This window comes from Mustelus asterias, chromosome 19 (assembly GCF_964213995.1).
Source record: "Mustelus asterias chromosome 19, sMusAst1.hap1.1, whole genome shotgun sequence".
NCBI classification, from domain to species: domain Eukaryota; kingdom Metazoa; phylum Chordata; class Chondrichthyes; order Carcharhiniformes; family Triakidae; genus Mustelus; species Mustelus asterias.
In genome coordinates this window covers 45,508,714-45,521,812 of record NC_135819.1, presented here as the reverse complement: position 1 = coordinate 45,521,812, position 13,099 = coordinate 45,508,714, and the positions used below count along the sequence as shown (strand labels likewise).

General features: G+C 42.5%; 1 protein-coding gene across 5 annotated transcripts in view; it reads left to right on the top strand.

The window, feature by feature from the left end:
• Positions 1 to 13,099, top strand: part of anks1b (ankyrin repeat and sterile alpha motif domain containing 1B) — a 591,188-nt gene that overhangs the window by 517,861 nt on the left and 60,228 nt on the right. The gene's annotated exons all lie outside the window — the stretch shown is intronic.

Sequence of the window (13,099 nt, the reverse complement as noted above, 5' to 3'; positions counted from 1 at the left end):
TGGGAAATGTACAGAAATGTATTTTCATCTGTTAAGCCACTGGTATTGTTCTTGTTTTCCGTTTCGTTTTAGGGATGTAAAGAATTTTTATTTGATGTACGGTATCTTTTGCAAAAATAAGTACTTGCTATTGTGAGACCTTTCAGTAGTTAGGATTATTCAAAACTTTGTGATGTTGCTTCCACAAAACTCATCTTGAACTGGAATTTTTCAGTTAACCTAGTTTTTTATAATTTTATAGCAATATCAAAAATTAGTGTCTTGCAGACAACCTTCAAATCCAATTGCACAAAGCCATTCTGACAACCCTTTTGTTTCGGGCAGCACGGTGGCACAGTGGTTAGCCTCATGGCACCAAGGACCCGGGTTGAATTCAGCCTTGGGTCACTGTCTGTCTGTGTGGTGCTCCAGTTTCCTCCCACAGTCCAAAGATGTGCATGGGAGGTGAATTGGCCATGCTAAATTGCTGCTTAGTGTCCCAAGACATGTAGGTTAGGGGGATTAACATGATAAATACGTGGGGTAAAAGGGATGGGGGGGTGGACCTGGGTAAAATGCTCTGTTGGAGAGTCAGTGCGATGGGCTGAATGGCCCCCTTCTGCACTGGAGTGATTCTTCTTTGAAGAAGCTCCATGTCATTGGTGTATAATTGTCTATACATGGTGATTCCCTGACACACTTCCCACCCAAAATTAAAGATCCAATTATCTTAATCAGACACCACATAGCCGGGTACAGAAGTTGGATCTGGGCAACAAAATGTAGCCCAGACCCAAAAGCTCACAGAGTCCAGAATAGAGATCCACCCTATCAAATGCCTATCCTGGTCTAGGGAAGTGATGGTGTTTGACAGAATAGCCCTCTGGGAATGGTGGATTCGTTCCGGGACCAGCAGGAGTTTGTTGTGGTTGGCCCAGCTAGGGACTGTGTTGGACTGGTCAGGTGGATCACATCAGCCAGAATGATACCAAGGTGGACACAGAATGGTTACGCACAGATACTTGTGTAGTGTTTGAAATTCTAAAATGAGCATTCTGAGTGAATGCGCAAGATGTTTTGAGATAACACGATAACCAAATAGTGATGATATTAAATCCAAAGGGATCTAGTGGAAAATCCCTGGTGGCGATATAAAGAGAAACGAGATACAAGGCTGATCCCTGGAGCTGTCAGTGTTGCTTGCTTCTGTAGTGTCCCTAGAGGAGGCGGGGGAAACTGAAAAGCAGACAAATAACACAGGAGTTTAATGAACTGGATAAGATATTACAGAATCTGGGAGAGGTCAACGCAAGCGCTACAACAGGATATACCATGAAAATAAAACAAAGGAACAAGTTTAGATGGTGGAGGACATATTTTCACACCGATACTGGGACATTCTTTCACAAACTGATGAACACACTTGGAATGAACGTCTGATGACGCAGTGAAAACACATGCCTGAGAGTCAATTTAAAGATAATTGAATGTTGCAATGTTGAACCTAAATTTTTTTTTAGATGGAAGGGTTAAGAAAGGCCAAAGAACCACCTGATTTACATTTGTTCTGTGGTCCAATGAAAACAGGCAGGTTCTTTCATAGAATCCTTTCATAGAATTCCTACAGTGCAGAGGGAGTCCATTCGACCCATCAAATCTGCCCCAACTCTCTGGCAGAGCATCTGACCCAGGCCCAGCTCTCGCCCTGTCCCCGCATTCCCCTACACATCCTGGGACAATAAAGCACAATTTAGCATGGCCAATCCCTCTTATCTACTCATCTTTGGATGGGGAGAACATGCAAACTCCACACAGACAGTGACCCAAAGCTGGAATTGAACCCGTGTCCCTGGAGCTGAGGCAGCAGTGCTAACCACTGTGCCACCATGCCGCCCCGTCACAGGTTGTCAGGCATATGTGCAATGTCGTTATTTGAATGAGACTTGGGATTTGCAACTTTGTGCTTTTTTGAATAGTTGTTAAGAGGCAAAACTGGCTAATTCTGTAAACTCTAGCTTATAAACCTCTACTATATATCATTTCATGCATTACTTGTACATTATATAACATTAGAATAGAACGCTTCAGAATCAAAATGTGCTTGCTTCAAAAGAAGTGGTCATTAACTTGGAACTGATCATTCCAAGGGGTAATTTTCACTCTCAATGTTTGGGTGGTACATTGCCAGAACACATTGTCTGTTGACCTGTTATAGAGTCACATAATTTCCATTTGCATTGATTTATTTGATGCATTTTGCAGCGGGCTAAATATACCCTGTGTACATGACACAGAAGATGTTGGCATTTTTAATTAATAAGGAATCCGTAAACAATCTTGGAGAGAAATTTGTTCACTCAGACTGATGCCGATTTCCCCCGGGGCAGGCAACAGTGTGGGCCTACGTGGCATCCTGCCATCGATATCATTGAGGAACACTGAGAGAAGTCGCCTATCCCCGGGGTATTGGGGTAATCCTGCAATGCCTCGCTCGGAGCAACCACATTTTTCTCCCTGTGTGTCGTAACACTTATCGGACAAAGTGAATAAACTTGTTCGTCAAAGTAGACTTCCAGCTCAGCGTTTGTCAAATAACAGCCAGGAATAATGCATCAAAAAAAAGAGAACTTTCCACAATAATATTGGCCATTTCCCTAAGCAGTTCAGACTGAGATGAACATCATGCCTATGGTAACAATTCCATTGCTAACAAGTTTAAATATCAAACATTGTCTATTGGTTTTTGTAAATCCAGACTAACAACAAACTGGACAGTGTTTATCAAGCGTATCGTTGGATAAGCGGCATATTCAGTTTATGTGAGGCCAAGATTTTGCATTAACATGGCATTATCTTATTTGAGCACTTGGTGGTGCAGTTGCCCAAGTTACTGAGAGGCACTAACGGAGTACAATTGACTGGCTCAGTGATGTGAGATAATGGAGGCATTTTGGGGACAAAAGGATGGAATTTGTGATTGAGGCGAGAGAAACAAAAATGACCATGCATGCAATTTTAGTTTTGCACTCTCCTTTCACTGGGGAATTGCGTTCCATTTATATTCAGACGATTTAAGTTGAATTTACACACATTTCTGTCCCAGCCATTTTCATGTGTCAGATCATATCAAATTATTAGTTGAGTACATGGGCTGTTCCTTTTACTCAGAATAGAATGTGGCATTGGCCTGGGGCTGCTGGAAGAAGGCCTGTGCTTTGGCCATTTTGGTTTCTTCATGTGTGTGATATCATGCATGTTCTCTTATATATACTGGTGTGAGCAGATAGTGAGAGAATAATTAAAACTGCGCCTTTTGTATCAAGTAAAGCCAGAGATATTTTGCAGAATTGAAATGCATTAAGATCATTCTTCAAGCAATTGCATACTGCAAATGTTTTGTGTTTATTTACCAATATCTTTCCATTCATTTTAAAGAGGGCTCTATTCTGGGAGTGTTGAAGGAATAGAACATAGAACAGTACAGCACAGAACAGGCCCTTCGGCCCACGATGTTGTGCCGAGCTTTATCTGAAACCAAGATCAAGCTATCCCACTCCCTATCATCCTGGTGTGCTCCATGTGCCTATCCAATAACCGCTTAAATGTTCCTAAAGTGTCTGACTTCACTATCACTGCAGGCAGTCCATTCCACACCCCAACCACTCTCTGCGTAAAGAACCTACCTCTGATATCCTTCCTGTATCTCCCACCACGAACCTCATAGTTATGCCCCCTTGTAATAGCTCCATCCACCTGAGGAAATAGTCTTTCAACGTTGACTCTATCTATCCCCTTCATCATTTTATAAACCTCTATTAAGTCTCCCCTCAGCCTCCTCCGCTCCAGAGAGAACAGCCCTAGCTCCCTCAACCTTTCCTCATAAGACCTACCCTCCAAACCAGGCAGCATCCTGGTAAATCTCCTCTGCACTCTTTCCAGCGCTTCCACATCCTTCTTATAGTGAGGTGACCAGAACTGCACACAATATTCCAAATGTGGTCTCACCAAGGTCCTGTACAGTTGCAGCATAACCCCACGGCTCTTAAACTCCAACCCCCTGTTAATAAAAGCTAACACACTATAGGCCTTCTTCACAGCTCTATCCACTTGAGTGGCAACCTTTAGAGATCTGTGGATATGGACCCCAAGATCTCTCTGTTCCTCCACAGTCTTCAGAACCCGACCTTTGACCCTGTAATCCACATTTAAATTAGTCCTACCAAAATGAATCACCTCACATTTATCAGGGTTAAACGTGCAAATTTGAATCTCTGTTTCAGCAGATATGTGATAGAGTTTATTTTTAAATTATAAAATTATTAGTTTGCTGTTAGATGTTCAAGGACAAATGTACTCAGTATGCAATACTTAGTGGAAGTAACAAATACAAGTGAATTGTTCCAATTCCTGACATGTATGGTTATAGTGTAGCTAGAAGCAGTCACTTCAATTGGGTGAAAGATTTTGGGGAGGAGATTGGACTCTGGTTATAGGTGGAAAATGGGTTCAAAAAGGTCCAATTTAAAGTTCCAGCCTCCCACCTGCAAAAAACATGGGAAACACACCTGATGCCATATTGGTTTGGGTGCTTTAGATGTGAGAGCAAAGGAGGGATACTGGGGAGGCAATAATGGCTGGTTAGCACCTTGCAGAGTTCGTTAAAGGGCTGGGGAGGGCCAGAGGACATTTTCAAATTGTTGATTAAAAAAGTGTACAGTTTAGTGCATATTAGTGCACTCGCTGTTAGGAGCAATGTGGGGAGTCTCTACTTAAGTAAAATTGTTGAGGGCAGGGGGAATGGATCTTCACACTGAGTGGATCTAGTACCTTTTCATTGACTGTGTGGCCACTTGTCTGTGCCAGTAGACACTGACCCTCTGATCTCCTGCCTCTGGATTCTGCAAGGCAATGACAATTCCAGTCATGACTGCTGTTTGCCTTTGAGTGTTGCATTCTGGAATCAGTTCCTGCCTCCTGGCAGGGCCCAGTGTCACTAATTAATGGAATCATAAAATTGTTCTGGTGCGGAAGGAGGCCATTAGGTCCATCATGTCTGCACCTGCTATCCAAATGAGCATTATGACTTAGCGCCATTCTCCTGCCCTTTCCCTATACACTTGTTCATTGTTTCTGTTCCTCCAATAATCACCCAATGCCCCTCTTGAATGCCTCAATTGAACCTGCCTCTACCACACTTCCAGGCAAAGTATTCCAGACCTGAACCAATCACTGTGTAAAAAAGGTTGTCTTCTCACATCAGATTTGTTTCTTTTGAAAATCACTTTAAATCTGTTCCATCTCGTTCTTGATTCCTTTGTGAGCGGTAACAGTTTCTCCCTATCTACTCTGTTTTCACTCCCTCATGATTTTGAACACCTCTATCAAATGTCCTCTTAGTCCTCTTCTCTTCAAGGAGAACAGTCCCATTCTATCTTCAGAGGTGAAGTTTCTCATCCTTGGGACTATTCTTGTAAACCCTTTCCGCACTCTCTCCAATGCATTCACATCCTTCCTATAGTGTGGCATCCAAAACTGTGCAGAATACTCCAGCTGAAGTCGAACGAGTGTTGTATAAGTTCAGCATTATCTTAAAGACCATAACACATAGGAGCAGAATTAGGCCACTCGGCCCATCGAGTCTGCTCCGCCATTCAATCATGGCTGATATTTTTTTCATCACCATTTTCCTGATCCCCTTTTTAATCAAGAACCTATCTATCGCTGTCTTAAAGACACTCAATGAGTGGCCTCCACAGCCTTCTGCGGCAGAGAGTTCCACAGATTCACCACTCTCTGGCTGAAGAAATTCCCCTTCATCTCTGTTTTAAAGAATCATCCCTTTAACCTGAGGTTGTGACCTCTGGTTCTAGTTTTCTACTTGTGGAATCTTCTTGCTCTTGTACTCTATGCCCCTATTAATAAAGTCCCAAATATTATATGCTTTATTAACTGCTCTCTCCACCTTCGATAATCTGTGCACCCAGGTCTTTCTCTTCTGGCACCTTCTTAAGATTTGTACCCCTTCTTTTATACTCTCTCTCCATGTTCATCCTACCAAAATGCATCACCTCATATTTCCACATTGAACTTTATCTGCCACCGATCTGCCTACCATCATTTGTCTGTGTACTTTTGAAGTTTTAATTAGGTGCCAAGCTCACCACCCCAATTAGGAGATCTGTGTTTTAATATACTGTGCCTTCAACACAGAGGCTGCAAAGGTTTGAGACCTGGAAATGGTCCAGGCGTCAGGTTCCTGACCCTGGATTTGAAATCAAACCCCCTTCTGTGTACGATTTTTTTAAAGGTCAATTGCATTGATACTTCACTGTGTATAATGATTTGTTGCTCATTACCTTCCATTTTCTTGTCAAATTCTTTTGGAAATTTTCTCGGGTAGCAGCACGGTAGCACAGTGGTTAGCACCGTTGCCTCACAGTGCCAGGGACCCGGGTTTGATTCCTGGCCTCAGGTCAGTGTCTGTGTGGAGTTTGCAGGTTCTCCCCGTGTCTGCGTGTGTTTCCTCCCACAGTCTGAAGATGTGCGGGTTAGGTTGATTGGCCATGCTAAATTGTCCCTTATGTCAGGGGGACTAGCAGGGTAAATACATGTGGTTACAGCGATAGGGGTTGGGTGGGATTGTTGCCGTTGCAGACCTGATGGGCTGAATGGTCTCCTTCAGCACTGTCGGGATTCTATGATAAAAGCCCCCTTTATCCTAGTGAGCCATAAAACCTTGGAAGGACCATGAAATCGCTCTCATTAAAATTTTGCATAACTCAGGTACCTAATAAAACTCATGGCAGATTTGATTGTTCAGTCTCACTGAGGTCACAAAGTAGCTAAATATTTTTAATTACTATAGGTGGCTGATTACCCCACAGTGGGCAATATGTTACATCTTCTGCATAATTAAACAAGAACACCTCTTTAGATATGCGAAATCATTCAATAAAATTCCAAATTCATAAAGTTAGATACAGAAAAACAGAAGAAATAAATGAACTGTCAGAAGTTGCTCAGTGTTCAAACAAGTGCAGTTTTTTTTTCATTATCATCCCTACCATGTATCCCTCCACTTCCAGAAAGAAATCAAGTGACCTCTTGATCCTGTCATAAACTATTATCTCCAATCCCTTCCACTGCTAACTTATTCCACATGTTTATATGTGGCGTTAGTGGCGTCAACGATGTATTATATCTTTCCACTTGATGTACTACAGTGTATAACAAATGTACAATTAAAAATGCAGTTCACTATCTTGTCTTTGGTAGAAGGATATTGTCCAGAGTTAATATCAATCGCGCTCTGCGTTGACAACAACTAGTAGATCTTAGAGACGTATTTTAAAATGGAGAATCTGTAAAGTGGTTGCTATGACAGCTGGAAGTTGCTATGGTAATTGTGGCATAGCAAAGAACATTCTTTCATTAGCAAATTCCTTCCCAATTTCCAGCCAGTCTTTCTGAATTGCTCTCTGCACAAAATTTACAAAAAAGAATGATTTAGCTGCTAACTTGGTTAGGTTTGTCAAAATGCAAATGTCCCCAACCAAACCCCCTGCCTCATTTTAAAGAAAACAGTGTATTTATTCTCCATCTCTTCCTCTCTCTTTCGCCTGTGTGATCCTATGAAAGGGTCAGTGGGAATTGCCATCCCCTCCATGCATACATCTGTTAAACTAATGCAATCCTTGTAATGCCGGCTGTCTTCACTGTCTGTGGGAGGCGAGATACTTGAGCCATACAGCAATCTGTGCTGTTGGGTTGTCCTCACCTCACACAGTCTGTGCAAGTACTTTCATTGTCCACCATTTAAGGATTTTTTTTTGGCAGTTGTAGAATTGATGGCTGTACATTATTCACAGTAAGTCTCTCAGATGCTGAGATTTTGCTTTGCTTTTGGGTAAAGTGAGGCTTCTTGTTCCATTCAGGTAAATCAAGCTTTTCAGGCAACTAAATGTAATGTGGCTGGAAGCCAGAAAAGGCTGCAGTGAATACATTGCTCCCCCTGTTTACTGTAAGCAAAGGTATCCAGATACCTGGGTTGTGAATCAGAGTGTAGCAGCTTGTCTCTCTCTCTCTCTCTGTGGCAAAATATCTATAAGACGTGACTGCAAAAAAACACCCAGTGATGCAGTCTCTGCTGATGGGGAATTGATAGACTTGTTAACGGTTGTAAAGCTAATGCAGGGACTGTCTCAGTATTGACCTTAATCAGAACAGCAATATTTATGTCCAAAGCCTTGTGTCAGAATCAAAGAAAATGCAAATCTGATTTTCCTCTCCTGCTTTGGAGTGACGCATTAAGAAGTGGCAAGGTGCTCAGAGAACCAAGGATCCGACTGCAGATCTTTGCTGTCTGCCAGAGGATTGGGGAATTCTGCATCATTTCACCACTGCTCTGGGGGTCAGGTGAGTCAGATTAACCGTGCACTTCTGTAACTGGGGGAATGCTTAATTGCAGTTAATGATCCGTAAAGTAGATTTTTTAAAAAGACATTTGCAGTTTGGGGGGGTTATGTTTCAGCTAACGACAATAGATGAGAGATCTGGACCCTGCAGTCTCTCTGTCCCGTGCTCTCCTTATTTCTTGATCATTTTTACATTGCTTGCTTCTTTGAGCACTTCCTGTTTTAACTATAGCAATGCACAATCTCTCAGCTGTATTCAGTTGTAGGGTGTACGATGTTACGCTTTCTGTTAAGAAATCACATACTCCCAAGTGTTGTGATTATCTATGCATCTTCCACACAGGCAGTGAATTTGCACTCTCTCAGATGTAATAAGATCAGCATATTTCAAGAGCAATGAAATAGTTGAGCATAGATATAACACCAGAAAGCAGGAATTTGAACAGCTTTACCTTCAGTATGACTGTAATAATTTATCTAATAAGCTCTGCGCTATTAATTGTTACTATTGATTAGACCTTAACTGAGTGGACTTCCAAATTTTGAAAAAGGTTCAGCGAACAATCACTGTGGATTTCTGCCTTGATGTCTCTTCCTGTCATACAGCAAAAGAGGAATTGTGAAATTTATGTTCTCCCATCTTAAGAATCAGGCACTGTAGGAGCAATAATGTTTACTGCAATAATTCTTAATTGAAGTGGTGATTAAAAGTAAACATGTTTTGTTTGATCTGCTATTGCATTACACATGGGATGAGTGGAGTGCAAATCAATTGCAGTACAACAGTAGGACTATTAGTTCCCAGTTAGTGGTCATAAATTGTTGAAGTTACATTCTGGTAGTTGACAGGCTGGCATGGGAATCTGTATGATTGTTCTAACTAACGTTCATAACATAGATTGGATAGAATGATTTTTTAAAAAAGATTTTTAAGCTCATTTAACCAAAGATTATTTAGCAAAGATTATTTCCCATATCCAAGCCTTTTCCCATATGCATTCCAATCGGTTGTATTTGTGAGAATTTTGCATTTTGAAGATAGGGTAACTTATTCCTTTTTAAGTAAATTATGACTTAACATTTCACGCTCATTGTGGGGGCATGATGAGTGGCCAAAGTGAGACACCTTCACACATTCGCAACCACAATAATTCCAATGGGAGATCAAAAGTGAGAAGAAAGTGGAGCAAGGGGAGGAAGAAGTATATTGCAAAGGAAGAAAAAAGATTTGGATATTAATGAAGAAGAAAAAAAAACTTTCATTGTGAAATGAGTACAATCACCTTGATATTGCGTGGTTGTTATGTAAATGGAACTGTCAATTAAAAATGAGGGGAACTTGTTATCTGTCTAAACAACAGAAACTGTAAGCAAAAGTTGAACAAAATATCTACTTTAATCCACTTGTTCTGCAAACCATCTGCAATTTTTTTATTCAATGTTACAAAAATGACTTCCATTTGTATGGCGCCTGTAAGTGGTAAACTGTCTGACAAGAATGTTGTCGAACCAATTTTGACACCAAGCCACGGAGACATTTGGATATCTGACCAAAAGCTTGGTCAAAGAGGTAGGTTTTCATGGCAACTTAAAGACAGGGAGGGAAGTAGAGGGAGGGAGAGGTTTACAGAGAGAATTCCGTAGCTTCGGGCATAGGCAGCCGGAGGCATGGCAGCCAGCGGTGGGATCAAGGCAATCTCAAGAGGCTAGAAATGGATTGAGGGTTGTAGGACTGGTGGAGGTTACAAAGAGGCAAGGCTCCTTCATCCTGCCCTGTCACCATCAACGATCAATGCATGTATACACCCAAGTCCCTCTGCTTCTGTACCCTCCCTTTAGTATTGCACCCTTTCATTCATATTATGTCTCTGTATTCTTCCTACCAAAATTAATCACATCACACATCTCTGCATTAAATTTCATCTGCCACTTGTCCATCCATTCTATGTCCTTTTGAAGTTCTACACTATCATCCCCATGGTTCACAATACTTCCATGTTTCTTAAGATCTGCAAATTTTGAAATTCTGCCCTATGCATCAAGGTCTAGGTCACTTATTTATATATCAGGAAGAGTAGGGGTCCTTGCACCAAACCCTGGGGAACTCCACTATAAACCTTTCTCTAGTCCTATCACCAACCATTCACCACAACTCTCTGTGTTTTGTCACTCAACCAATTTCTCATTGAACTCTTTTGTTCCATGAACTCTAATTATTCTCATTGTGTGGCACATTATCAAATGCTTTTTAGAAGTCAACGTACACATTGACAGCATTGCCCTCATCAACTCTCCCTTACCTCATCAAAAAACTCAAACAAGTGCGTTAAACATGATTTTCCTTGGAAAAGAAATGTGCTGACTTTCCTTAATTAACTCATGTTTGTCCAAATGACTATTAATTTTGTCCCAAATTTATCGTTTCCAGAAACTTCCGCACCGCTGAGGTTAAACTGACTGGCCTGGAGTTTGGGCTTATCATTACGCCATTTTTTTGAATAAGGATGTAACGCTTACAATTCTCCAGTCCTCTGACACCATCAAGAAAGATTGGAAAAGTGCCTCCACAATTTCCACATGCACTTTCCTCGGTATCCCGGGATACATCTCATCCTATCCTGCTGTTTGTCCAACTTTAAGTATGGGCAACATAACTAATACCTTCTCCTTATCAATTAAAATATTCAAGTGTCTGAACTACCTCCTCTGCCACCATGACCTGGGCAGCACCTTCCTCCTTGGTAAAGACAGATGCAAAGTATTCATTCAATACCTCAGCCATGCCCCCTGCCTCCATGCATACGTCCCCCTTTTGGACCCTAATCAGCCCTATTCCTCCTCTTTACTCCTGTAGAAGACTTTTGGATTCCCTTTTATGTTGCTGCCAGCATCTTCTCTCTCTTACTTGCTTTTCCTCAGCCTTCTATATTTGGCCTGATTCTCAAGCACACTTTTTCTACTTTATAATTTATCTCTTTAATTGCCCAGGGAGCTTCAGATTTGTTTGCCCGACCTTTCCCCTTTGTGGGAATATACCATGACTCTACTGGAACTCCATTTTCTTTAAAGGCAGCCCATTTTACAGTTGCAGTTTGGCCTGATATTCTTTGATCCCAACTTGTCAGGGTCAGATCCTTTCTTACCCCATTGAAATTGGCTTTCCCTCCAGTTAATTATTCTTACTCTTTGTCTTTTACCAACCCAAGTTTTCTGGCCCGTTCTCCAGCAATTTTCGTAAATTTATGCCACTCTGTCTAATCCAGAGGCCATAATCTGCTAGCCGCTAGTAGGGGGGTGTGGGCAGAGCCTTTTCACGCCGGGAAGCCAGCTGCAAATTGCTAGGGTCGCAATTGTGCATGCGCCCTGATCTCCCAATATGCTGTGCACAAATTATACTGGGAGAACTGTCAACTCCCATCCCCATGGACATTGGCAGCACCCGCATGGACATCAGCACCCCCCCCACTCCCCGATTACCGGCTTCCTGATCGCCAGCCACAACCTCTGATCACCAGCTGGTTCCACCCTGCCAGACCCTGCTGGCATCAAGAGCTACCCCGTCAGACCCTACCCCCTTGGCACTGCCTGGTGCCTGGTGGACAGTGCCAGTGTGCCTGGTGGAAGAATTGCCAGGGTACCAGGTTGGCACTGACTACCCCCTGCCCCGACCACCTTCAATAAGCCCAGCAATTACAGGTCAGTCAGTTTAACCTTAGTGGTGCAGAACCTTCTAGAAATGATAAATTCGGGCTTCAGTGGCCTCCGTTCCCACCGGCGAGGTCATTACTTCTGGTCCCCGCTGTTGGTGACGTCTGTGATCCTCGCCAGTGAGGACCGCCACCGGTGAGGTCGGAAAGCTAAGTGAGGCCAGACTATTAGTTCACGGGCTCACTAATGACAGTAAAACGATCATAAACATATTTAAACCAGCCTCACACTCTTCCCGGGCACGAGGCTGATTTCACTGCCAGAACGGGGCCAGAAAGATTGAGAGAGGTGTGTTCAATGTTTTGCTTCTCATTCAGATTTCCCGCCTTGCTATGTTACCCGATTAGCGCAGCGGGGCATAAAAATCCCTCCCAAATTTCCATCTGCATCTGTAACTCACCAGTCTTATTTGCCGCAGTTCACGCATTTGCAACAATGTACTGTAATCATTTAGATTGTATTACTTTTTCTGGCCCTCACCTAGCCTAACACCTTACTATTTCCTACTTGTCTCTCCCAATATTTTTTGCACTTCGCTATTCCCTTCTTGTATTACCGCTTGGTTCCTACACCCCTATTGAGCTAGTTTAAACACTCTCCAATAGCACTAGCAAATGACCTTGACAAGGGAATTGGCCCTGGCTTCGTTAAGGTGCAACCCATCTGGTCCAATGTCCCTCAGAATTGATCCCGGTGTCCCAAAAATCTAAAGTCCTCCCTCCTACACTAATTGAGCAATCCAGAGATTACTACTTATGAGATCCTGTTTGCTAATTTCCTACCCGGCTTCTTAAATTCTGACAGCAGGACCACACCCTTCTTTCTACCTACGTCGTTGGTTACTGATGTGGATGACAACAGCTGGCTGTTCACCCTCCCCCCTTAGAGTGCTCAAGAGCCATTCAGTGTCATCCTAGATCCCAGCACGAGAGAGGCAACAGAACCATCCTGGATTCATACCTGCGGCTGCGGAAATGCCTGTTTGTTCCTCTAACTAT